We start from the raw sequence: 12,832 nt of genomic DNA on the forward strand, positions 1-12,832 counted from the left end.
AGCCTTCTGTGAAGGTGTGAAGGGCCTCTGCCAGACGTGGAAGGAAGACATAGTGTACACAAAACAGATGAACAACATCTGCCAAATGCAACAGGCCATCTTCCTCAAGACTGAGAAGAACTTCATAGTAAAGGTGTGTCACGCTGGTCCAGACATCTCGCCACAGGCGCTCTATTCTAGATCAGAAACAGGAATTATTCAGCTGAAAAGTAATAATTGATATTGTCTGACTGAAAATACTTTACAACAATAATTTTACATTTTACATTTTAAAATGTATATACTGTAAATTATTTGAATTGTTTATTGTAACCTTTGATTATGTACGCTGCGCCCAGCTATGAAGCTCCCTCTTCCAGCGCCTTTAACAGTGAACATGGTTTCAGCAATTTTGACATTTTCAACGCCTTCATCGCCCCTGACCCTTGAAAATACATGGAAGAAATGTTCAGCCATATTCATCACAACAAAATATTCCATCAAAAATTACTGAAATTAGTAATTAGGACAATGAAACAATAGCCCAAGTTCATATCATTGTTTACCTGGAAGGCCAGCCATAGTTTTCCACTGCCTTCAGAAAAAATGAATGAGCAGTGTTTGAGCGGTTATTTGTTGCAGGTTCCAGATAGAAAATCTGTGTAGAAAGACAGTGTTTGAAACTGCAGAGGCAAAATATTAAGGTCTACAACACATAACATCAGTAATCTTCATTTAAAATGTTTATTCCCTGCTCTTCTCCTCCTGTGCCTCTGCCTTTGTCTCCTCCCATCCTGCTACTCTTGACCTCTCTTTAAACTCCTCCCCTCCCTCCTCCCATCATATTTTTTCTCCATATGATTGGCCAGTCAGTATTGCTCCCTAAGATTGCCAGTTGGGTCCATCTACTTAAAGTGATGGAGTAAAATATGATCAAATTCATTGTATGAACCATGATGTAGTTTATGACATGTACAGAGATAATAAAGCACTGTAAAAAAAATTTTTTAAAAAGGTGACAGACCTTTCTTGAGTACCCATCTATCGCACCAAATATGACGATGTTGTACCTTCAAAACAAAATATGAAATTACAATGAGCAGTCCCCCCCCAATAAATAAAAATGTGAATAAATCTTAAATAAGTCATACCGTATGAGCTTATGATTGGTGTCCACATGGACTAATGACAAAGGCCCCTGTACAAAGTATTTCCTTCTCACTATGCACCCCAGCCGTGTCATTCTCTCCAAAACTCCTGGAGCATCAACTCTGTGCATGGACTCTTTGATCCGATCCCACTGGACCCTATGCCCATCAGCTTGCAGATAGCCTTTTACCATTCGATATCCCGCATTTGGGATCCGCCTTTTGATGGACTGGACAGCATTATCCAATTCACTGTCAGTTAGGCTGCTGTATGTAGACCGCGTGGACAAGCCAAGTTCACGCATACGCCTGAAGATTGTGCTTTGGCTGACACCCAACAGATTTGCAATGCAAGACACTGGTAAGGGGACGTCGATGAGCCGGGACAGAAGCTCCTCAGAAAAAACGAACTTTGGTCGGCCTCGTCCTCCAGCTCTAATGAAAGCACAGGGACTCTCTTGGGAAACAGCTGCGTGGATCTTATTTTGCAGGGATAAAAGACACTCCACAATTTCAGCTGGGATGTTTAAAGTACTGGAGGCAGCCGTCACAATGAATGCTTCTTGATTTACAATGTATTGTAAATAGTCCAAATTCAAGTGTGGTTGATTCAACACATCTGTAATCCTTGATTTCAGGCGTTCCAATAACCGAGCAGCTACTGGTCCCTGTAAACAACAAGTTTGATGTATTAAATGCCACTGTTAACATAGTAATTTACCAACATACAGTAATCTATCAATTCCACATAGGCTGGACAGACATTCAAAATAATTTTGTATTTTAGCAAAATAATATATATGCCAATCATTAGCATGCAAGTTAATACAACAAAAATCAATTATTATATTATTAATTATGATTATTATTACTACAGTTTGGACCCATGCAAACCACACTTGTGCGCCTAATCTCAAGCAAATGACTGCAGGCAAATAATAATAACTCTTATAGGGCTTTATAGGGCCCCCAGCAGCGGTGCGCCCGCTACTGGGGGCGCAGCTCTGATCAAAGAGGCTACAGAGGAACTATGCAGGATATTTTCCTTATGGTTCTTTTTTTTTTTTACCTTGATTAAACAGCTTCAGAGTAATAGTGCTGGTTAAATAAACGACTAATTACGTGGAGAATGGAGCCTCAGACCGTCTAGCACCGCGACACAAACGCGCACCGTAACGCCTAATCTCTTGTTTATGACAGATAAGACTACACAAATATACACGTTATATCTCAAATTAGTTTTGTTTTTGTTTTCATCAGCGCTAATTAGCTAACTTAAGCCAACTTCTAATGCTAGTAGCTAATGCAAGCACTAACTGAGCATCACCGGGCATGTCGTTAGCCTTTAAGCTAAAGCAGTAGCAGTCTTCACGTCCATAAACTGTATATGATTTAAAACAGTACAATTTCATGAAATAAATAACTAAATAAAAATAAATAAATGTTGGATGTGTTATTTACTTTACCTGTGATGCTGCTTCCCCTGAGTTACCCGCGGTGTCCATCGGTGCACTGCTGTTGTCAGCCATCCTCGGCTTCGGCGCATCACTCGGGGTTCGATTACTTTCCCCTGTGACCTGCCTGTGACCTGATGTGACGTCATTTCAACACTTTTTCTACTCGTACCCACAAACTTGAATTCGTGTTCACAGTGAAGACTTCGTAGTCGTAGAAATTAGAGTTGTATTCACAAGACTTTGCATTCACAGCTTTTAGATTCATACTCACATAAAAACAATCCTAACCCGAACAATTTCTCAGACTCATGTGTATGACAGCAGAATTTTGGGTACAACTTTTTTATTTACATACAAATGTTTATCATTACGAGTACGAATGGTTAGAATCATGGACACATCTTTTTGGAAGCTCTCTTACTCCATATGGCGGTACCTTCTGCTGGTACAGTTGTTTCCGACAGACGGACTCCTCTAGAACCCCGCTCAAGTAAGCCTGATGGTTAGTGTGCCCCGGAGCAGGCTAGTTTGGTCGGATAAATTCCCATGGTTACTTAGCGATGTGCCTCAAGTCACGTTGAAGGAACGCAACTCTTGCTTAAGGTAGCGAGGCTTATCGAAATTAGCCCGGCTTTGCACTTAGCGAGTTTGATGGAACACCCCTCCGACTACATTCAGGCTGTGTTCGAAATGCCATACTAACGTCCTACTCGTACTAAATTGTGACGTAAATTTGAGTACGTAATGCGTTCACATACAATAGTATGTGGATTTGTGTACGCAAGAAATGCCCGGATGTATACTGCATTGGCAAGAATTTCTGAGTATACAGCGGACCTTGCTAAATCTACTCAACTTCCCCAAAATGCATTGCGGCTCGTCTGACTTCTGAAAAGTTTTGGATAATGAGGGACGATTGCGGTGATTCTGTTGACAGCCCGACACAAACCGCGTACACATGTAAGTAAACTGTAACACGATTTTTATGTTTCCAGCTGACTTTAAAATCGTATTGATAATGAACGTTACTTTATTGTTGTTGGAATTGTACGAAGGTCCTGCCAGCTGGCTAGCCTACAGACAGTAATTTACCATAGAGGTTAGCGAGCGTAACCGAAGCGGCAAATGTGCCGTTTTTACCGATGTTAACTAAGAATATAGTGCTTATGTTAAACCGTGGTTATATATTTACTAACGGTGATTAATAACGCCGTGCACCGTTGTTCGTTAAAGGGACGGATGCAGACACCGAGCCCCTCATTCAGTGGAGGGAACGATGAGGAGACGTTCACCGGCAGGAGGAATGCTGCTCTGAGAGGCTTCACTTAAAAAATGTGGTGTTAAATGTGATAATTCTCATATGCAGGGCTTACTACTGTTGCATATTTAGCTACTCAATGATATAAGGTTGAACACCAGCGTATATAGACGGGAGATGTACTGCTCTCCTGAGATGTCTAGCTGAAACGTTCTGTTGAACAGCAAGAAATCATCAATGAACTGTAACACTTTTCTACGTGCTGTTCTTCATATAGGATGTTTATTGAAGAACATTAGATGGAGGGAAGGTGGAGCCGGATGGACAAAGAAGAAGTGGGAGAACATGAAGCAGAAATACAAGGTGAGTTGGAAGCAGTTTAAAGTATTGAACACTATAGCATAAAAGAAACAAGATGAAGTTGTCTTTCTTATTAATAATCAGGCAAAGTCAGTGCTGGGTAATATCTACAATGTGTTCAAACATCAGAGTCCATTAAGTTGGTCCCATGTGGAACAGTATTACAGTACATGTTATAATATACAGTGCCTTGAAAAAGTATTCATACCCCTTGAACTTTTTCACATTTTGTCACTCTACAACCACAAACTTAAATGTATTTTATTGAGATTTTATGTCATAGACCAACACAAAGTAACACATAATTGTGAAGTGGAACGAAAACGATACATGGTTTACAAAAATGTAAGCAAATAAAAATCTGAAAAGTGTGGTGTGCATTTGTATTTAGCCCCCCTGTGTCAATACTTTGTAGAGCCACCTTTCAGCTTTGCACATCTAGAGACTGAATTTTTTGCCCATTCTTCTTTGCAAAATAGCTCAAGCTCAACCAGATTGGATGGAGAGCATCTGTGAACAGAAACTTTCAAGTCTTGCAGAGATTCTCAATTGGATTTAGGTCTGGACTTTGACTGGGCCATTCTAACACATGAATATTCTTTGATCTAAACCATTCCATTGTAGCTCTGGCTGTATGTTTAGGGTCATTGTCTTGCTGGAAGGTGAATCTCCTTCCCAGTCTCAAGTCTTTTGCAGCCTCCAACAGGTTTTCTTCCAGGATTGCCCTGTATTTAGCTCCATCCATCCTCCCATCAACTCTGACCAGCTTCCCTGTCCCTGCTGAAGAAAAGCATCCCCACAGCATGAGGCTGCCACCACCATGTTTCACAGTGGGGATGGTGTGTTCAGGGTGATGAGCAGTGTTACTTTTCCGCCACACATAGCGCTTTGCATTCAGGCCAAAAAGTTCAACTTTGGTCTCGTCTGACCAGAGCAACTTCTTCCACATGTTTGCTGTGTCCCCAACATGGCTTGTGGCGGGACTTCTTATGTCTGTTTTTCAACAATGGCTTTCTTCTTGCTACTCTTCCATAAAGGCCAGATTTGTGGAGTACACAACTTATAGTTGTCCTGTGGACAGATTCTCCCACCTGAGCTGTGGATTTCTGCAACTCCTCCAGAGTGAACATGGGCCTCTTGGCAGATTCTCTCACCAGTGCTCTCCTCGCTCAGTCTGTCAGTTTAGGTGGACGGCCATGTCTTGGTAGGTTAGCAGTTGTGGCATACTTCTTCCATTTTTGGATGATGGATTGAACAGTGCTCCTTGAGATGTTCAAAGCTTTGGATATTTTTTTATAACCTAACCCTGCTTTAAACTTCTCCACAACTTTTTCCCTGACCTGTCTGGTGAGTTCCTTGGTCTTCATGATGCTCTTTGTTGACTAGTGTTCTCTAACAAAGCACCGAGGCCTTCACAGAACAGTTGTATTTATACTGATACTAAATTACACACAGGTGGACTCTATTAACTAATTAGGTGACTTCTGAAGGCAACTGATTGGACTGCATTTTATTTAGGGGTATCAGAGTAGAGGGGGCTGAATACAAATGCACACCACACTTTTCAGATTTTTATTTGCTTAAATTTTTGTAAACCATGTATCATTTTCGTTCCACTTCACAATTATGTGTTACTTTGTGTTGGTCTATCACATAAAATCTCAATAAAATACATTTAAGTTTGTGGTTGTAGAGTGACAAAATGTGAAAAAGTTCAAGGGGTATGAATACTTTTTCAAGGCACTGTATGACTAGTGGTGAATATCTAAACAATGATTATGAGAAGTGTTGTTTGTTTGAACTGAAGATGTCAGCACTGAGGGAGGAGAGGTCACTGCTACACACTGGAAGTGTTTGTTGTCATGGATGAGGTGATGGAGCAAAGACCTGCTATTACCCCACTACACCCCATCTCCTCAGCCATGATGCCAACCACTGCAGCAGGGTCTCTCCTCCTGAGCAGGAGGGAAATAGACCTGCAGGCCTAAAACATGAGTCAACAATCATATATACACTCAACAAAAATATAAACGCAACACTTTTGTTTTTGCTCCCATTTTTCATGAGATGGACTTAAAGATCTAAAATTCATTCCAGATACACAATATTACCATTTCTCTCAAACATTGTTCACAAATCAGTCTAAATGTGTGATAGTGAGCACTTCTGCTTTGCTGAGATAATCCATCCCACCTCACAGGTGTGCCACATCAAGATGCTGATCTGGCATCATGATTAGTGCACAGGTGTGCCTTAGACTGTCCACAATAAAAGGCCACCCTGAAATGTGCATTTTTTTGCTTTATTGGGGGTCTGGGGACTCAGAACCAGTCAGTATCTGGTGTGACCATCATTTGCCTCATGCAGTGCAACACATCTTCTTCGCATAGAGTTTATCAGATTGTCAATTGTGGCCTGTGGAATGTTGGTCCACTCCTCTTCAATGGCTGTGCGAAGTTGCTGGATATTAGTGGGAACTGGTACACGCTGTCGTATACGCCGGTCAAGCACATCCCAAACATGCTCAATGGGTGACATGTCCGGTGAGTATGCTGGCCATGCAAGAACTGGGACATTTTTAGCTTCCAAGAATTGTGTACAGATCCTTGCAACATGGGGCCGTGCATTATCTTGCTGAAACATGAGGTGATGTTCATGGATGTATGGCACAACAATGGGCCTCAGGATCTCATCACGGTATCTCTGTGCATTCAAAATGCCATCAATAAAATGCACCTGTGTTCTTCGTCCATAACAGATGCCTGCCCATACCATAACCCCACCACTGCCATGGGCCACTCGATCCACAACATTGACATCAGCAAAGCGCTCACCCACACGACGCCACACACGCTGTCTGCCATCTGCCCTGAACAATGTAAACCGAGATTCATCCGTGAAGAGAACACCTCTCAAACGTGCCAGACGCCATCGAATGTGAGCATTTGCCCACTCAAGTCTGTTACGGCGACGAGCTGGAGTCAGGTCAAGACCCCGATGAGGACGACGAGCATGCAGTTGAGCTTCCCTGAGACGGTTTCTGACAGTTTGTGCAGAAATTGTTTGGTTATGCAAACCAATTGTTTCAGCAGCTGTCTGAGTGGCTGGTCTCAGACGATCTTGGAGGTGAACCTGCTGGATGTGGAGGTCCTGGGCTGGTGTGGTTACACATGGTCTGCGGTTGTGAGGCCGGTTGGATGTACTGCCATATTCTCTGAAACGCCTTTGGAGACGGCTTATGGAGGAGAAATGAACATTCAATGCACGAGCAACAGATCTGGTTGACATTCCTGCTGTCAGCATGCCAATTGCACGCTCCCTCAATGCTTGTGGCATCTGTGGCATTTTGCTGTGAGACAAAACTGCACATTTCAGAGTGGCCTTTTATTGTGGGCAGTATAAGGTACACCTGTGCACTAATCATGATGTCAGATCAGCATCTTGATGTGGCACACCTGTGAGGTGGGATGGATTATCTCAGCAAAGCAGAAGTGCTCACTATCACACATTTAGACAGATTTGTGAACAATGTTTGAGAGAAATGGTAATATTGTGTATCTGGAATGAATTTTAGATCTTTAAGTCCATCTCATGAAAAATGGGAGCAAAAACAAAAGTGTTGCGTTTATATTTTTGTTGAGTGTATATTCAGATATTTATTATTTAGATTTGTACACAACCTAATAATCGTAAAACATTAAACAGGAAACATTTGTCTGTAAGAACTTCTACTGTGTGGTATTGCTTAGAAACTGCACCACTGATAAACACAAATAAAACCTCAACAATAATCATGTTCCTGCAACACAGGGATCTGGACATTTGGAGCAGACACCGCAGCTACGAGCCTCTGAGGATATCTCAGGACTGCTGGAGTGGCTCGGCTTCGTCACTGTCACCCCCATCACCACCGTGGAACTATGGACATGGAACCCATCTGTTCTGTTAGTAAGCAGTGGACGAGGTTCTCCGTGGAACGCCTTGAAAGACAGAAGTCCTTCCTTAAATCCCCTTCCCGAAGTAGAGGCCCATCGGGGGAACAGGAGGATTGACCTGCAGTACGGCCGTCTGGCACCAACCTGTAACAGAAAACATCAGATATTACATTTATTCTGAATGTTTTCCTATTCATTTGTTGATAAACTACTTATTCCTTCTTATCATACACGTATTGCAACCTGTATATTAACATGGATTATTTTTCTAATAAATTATTCACTAATATCCCACTTGCTTGTACTTCTTTATTTTTATCACACAAACTCAAACATGATATTATTAAAACCACTTATATTAGCCTACATGTAGACATTTGTTTATGCATGCATATGCACATCTATTGATAATCAAATAATAAAGGAACGTATTTAAACCAAATAAGTCATATTACTTACTTCAGAGGGAAATCCCGTACATGTGAATAATGTAGCTCCTCCGACGGGCCGATTGCCTCCGTCGTCTCCGTGGTGAAGGTGCTGGTGTTCCGTGGTCAGAGGTATAATACGATCTATGAACGATTAATGTTCGATAAAAGCTGCTTAATAGTCGCGATCGATGGCGAGTGAAGGCAGCTACTCAGGTAAGAGGAAGAAAGAGGGAAAGCGTGGGAGCGTGCATATATAATAAACTGTAGAAAACATTTGACAGTTGTAATTTGACTTAAAAAATATTTTGAAATATTTAATTAACTGTAATAATAATCATGCTTTATATTTTGATAAGTAATTTCCATTAAAAGGGAGCTAGAACCACTAACGTAATCGATTCGGTTACGTGAGAGAAGATGAGGACGAGATGTCAATAAAGTTAAAAAAAAACAAAAAAATGTCGTATGAGATGTGTATACTTCAGTGTGAACAGTCTGAGGGTAACAGCATACTCAAACGTTCATTTAGTAGGCAGTATGCAGTACATACACGTTGAGTATGTAGTAGGCAGTACGTTAGTATGGCATTTCGAACACAGCCTCAATATCAGCGAATAAACAAAATAAAGAAAAGGACTAAACTGAAAACCTCACTAACGGTGGGAACTCAACGAGACTCGGAGAAACAAACTACAAGACTAAATACAAGAAAACGAAAAAGGCTAAACAAAAATTCTCTCACAAGGGAAGACAACTCAGGCTATGAAAACAGGCTACTCTACGATACAAAAGAACAAAGAAATCAAAATCGGGAGGAAGGCAAACTAAATCTGTGGGCTGAGCTACACTATAAAATATTACAAACAAAAATTCCCTCTTCTCGAGGCACAAAAATGACAGAAAAAACAACAACAATGAACTTCAATACTTATCATGACAAGACTGTGACGAAGGGCTTGGGTGATGGACAGACGAAACGCACTGGCACAGGACAAACGAAGACACAACACATGAGGGAGAGTGGAACAGGTGGAAACAATCAGGAATCGGGGATGACGTCAGACCAGGGACACATGAGGAAGGGCAAGTGACCTGAAATGAGAGGGGAGTTAGACTTTCAAAATAAAACAGGAAGTTCACAAGACAAAAACCAAGACAAGAAAAAAACCTCACCACGGCGTGACACTTTACAAAAATCAATATTTTCTTTAAAGGGGCCAAATTATGAAAAACAGGTTTTCTCTGGTCTCTACACCTATAAACGTGTCCTCCCTGACCCTGTCAACTCCCAGAATGAGGAAAAAAAACAAATTCCTGCATGGTCTCTGCAGCCCACCCCCCAATAAAACGGTGCTCCTACAGGCAGTGGCGGCTCCAGAGATTTTCTGTTGCAGGTGCTATGGGGATGCTCAACACTTAAGAGAAGGTGCTTTGAATTTTGGGGCATTTCATTATGGCGGTGGCATCGGACCACCCTTGGTATATATAGCTACACACGCGTACACGCATTAACTATACTCGTTCCACGACTATAAGCAATATATGTAAAAGTATTCAACACAAGGGCTATAGATACAACATACATGACATCAAGGACACAATTTTGATTTCAGAAGTGGGGGGGACACAAGTATTTTTAATAAAACTCTAACTCTTTCAGTGTTTTCTAGTAGTTCTTCTAGTTTTCTATCGCTACTTTTAAGTCTACTGTTCCCTTTTTTGGTTTGACTGGTTGTAAATCATGTAGCAAAACATTATCACCCAATTCTAATCCAATAGTGATAATAACAACAATAATAATAATACATTTTATTGATCAGATTATTAAGAGCTTTGTAGATGATGAGGGGGATCTTGAAGAGGATATGCTGCTTTATTGGGAGTAACTTACACGTCGACTTCTAAAGAAGTCTCTTATGTCCACTTCTCTCTTTTTAGACATCCTGGCTGCGCCTAATTACCAAACACACACGCACGCGCACGTGCGTGCGCGCACATACGCACACGGACACCGATTCAAACGTTAATGTAAATGAAACCTCTGATATTAACATCCATCTAGCGGACGTGAACTAACTTTCAGTAGCGGACTCCTGTAGGACTCCTGACCGCAGACTAGCAGACCGTCGGTGTGCAAGAAGGAGTGACAGCGGGGACGGCCAATCACATAAGACACGACAGAGCCAATCGAGGCGCTTGTGGGCGGTCTAAACTAAGGGAAACAGGCTTCAGCTTGAGCGGACGTTTTCCGCCTGGTCCTAGTGCTTGACGCGTCTCTGTTTACTATTGCGTAACATTGTTTTTGGACGGTAAAAAGTGCACGGGACCAAAACGGCTTTTTGAAAAAGTGCAGGGGACCTTTCCCCTGTGTCCCCCCCCCTAAATTACGTCCATGCATGACATTAAAATATAAATATAAAAAAACTACAGACATTTCTTGGGGGTGCTGGGCGGGTGCTATGGCTATTATAGGGGGAGCTACAGCACCACCTAGCGCCCCCCTGGCGCCGCCACTGCCTACAGGCTGTTCAGATTGAGCTCCTTTCGTTACGTAATGAAAGGAGTCATTTGCATAGGCTGAACTCCTCTGCACGATGATATCCGAGATATCCGTAAGGGGGGCGTTTCGCAACACAGTGCGGAGAGCCAGCCCAACAGCGCGGACGGAGAGCCAACAGTTGCTCGCTCTGGCCCCTGGGAAACATTTGACTAAAGTCACTGGTGACAACGGGCTGCCGATTACCAGAGTTGGCTTCTCAGCAGGGAAGTAATTGAGGAGATGGAGAAGTAACTGAACATTAGACCCACTGGGCAGGAGAGAACAGAAGGAGGAGAGGGAAAGAGAGAAGCCATCATAGCTGCTAAGCAAGCTGTTGCGCTAAAGTGGCTAACAGAGATAGTGTGTAAACAACTGCAATATAGCGAGAAGGCAACTTAGAAAATGAGCGATGTGTCTGCTGAAGCAGGGATGTGTTTAAGCTTAAACTTACGATAGTTAGCCGCTGAACAGGGAAACAGGTTAAATTAACAGTTAGGCTAGAGAGAAGAACACAGCCTGCAGTGAGTATCACGGAGAAACAGGAAATTACACATGGCACTGTTAGAGAAGTCTTACGGGAACACAGATGTGACCATACATATGATGATGACATTTTCATCATCATTGACCCCATGTCCTTGTTTGTCACTGCAGCACTGCAGAGCAACACATACCTACTAGTTCCCCCTCTGGAGGTCATTAGAGGATAAATTGCTGATACTCATTTACTGTATTTGATGAAGTCCAGTATTAGTCTGAAGCAGGCCCGGCCCTAACCAATCTGGAGCCCTAGGCAAGATTTTAGGTGGAGCCCCCCTTGCATCGGCAGTGTAGTGTATATACTCACAAGAAACCGAATAGCTTTATTTTTGACCTTTTTTTTACTTAAAGAAAGCAAATTCACAATCAGAATAGTTAACAAGATAAAACATTATGAATAAATAAATGAATACAAAAAATAAAATGAATATATGAAATACAATCATTTTTACATACATTCATAAATAGCCTTAAATCTAACTAAACACAAAATAAAACGTGTCAACAAGTTGCATAAGATAAATTAAAAATACAATATAAATAAGGCACTGCACAAAACAAGATATTAAAGGTGGGGGCAACAGTAGGACCACTTGATGCTGCTGCATCACTGCTGGGTTGTGCTGCTGAGGTGGGGGCAACAGGAGGACCACTTGATGCTGCTGCATCACTGCTGGGTTGTCCTGCTGAGGTGGGGGCAACAGGAGGACCACTTGATGCTGCTGCATCACTGCTGGGTTGTGCTGCTGATGCTGCATCATGGCTGGGTTGTGCTGCTGAGGTGGAGGCAGCAGTGGTAGATGTGGTAGATGGCCCAGGGGTGGGATTTAGAAACTTCAACAGTGCATCTGAAGAGAGGAGTATGTGACACCATTGAGTATTACAGTCTAATCATAAAAACATGATTCCAGGAATATAATGAAATGATATAATATAAATGAAAACCAAAGAGATATATGTATGATGTTAACTGATATGCAAATTAGATTAGATTCAATTTATTGTCATCATTACAGTGAAATGCTGAATAGCAGAATGCAAAGTAGCAGTAATATATCATATGAGAATGTTATGATTATCTTTGACCGAATCACAGCAGTGCTCATATTCAAAACAGCATTCTCTCTCATGTGATATTGCTTAATTAACATTAATGATGTGCACTTTAACAACTAGGCTTACTAT

At 41.8% G+C, this 12,832-nt stretch overlaps 1 protein-coding gene and 2 long non-coding RNA genes across 5 annotated transcripts in view; all 3 read left to right on the forward strand.

Annotated features, from left to right (window-relative positions):
- LOC311013486 overlaps window positions 1–12,832 on the forward strand; it is a 196,720-nt gene that overhangs the window by 59,090 nt on the left and 124,798 nt on the right. The window lies entirely within an intron of this gene.
- Window positions 1–12,832, forward strand: part of LOC311013455 (storkhead-box protein 2-like) — a 166,466-nt gene that overhangs the window by 28,836 nt on the left and 124,798 nt on the right. The gene's annotated exons all lie outside the window — the stretch shown is intronic.
- On the forward strand, window positions 3,475–8,424 carry LOC311013488. The gene is made up of 3 exons (XR_014597144.1): window positions 3,475–3,544; window positions 3,818–3,918; window positions 8,013–8,424. It is a non-coding gene; the product is annotated as an uncharacterized lncRNA (long non-coding RNA).

The sequence above is a fragment of the Eutrigla gurnardus genome, assembly GCF_963514095.1.
Source record: "Eutrigla gurnardus genome assembly, chromosome: 5".
Lineage (NCBI taxonomy): Eukaryota > Metazoa > Chordata > Actinopteri > Perciformes > Triglidae > Eutrigla > Eutrigla gurnardus.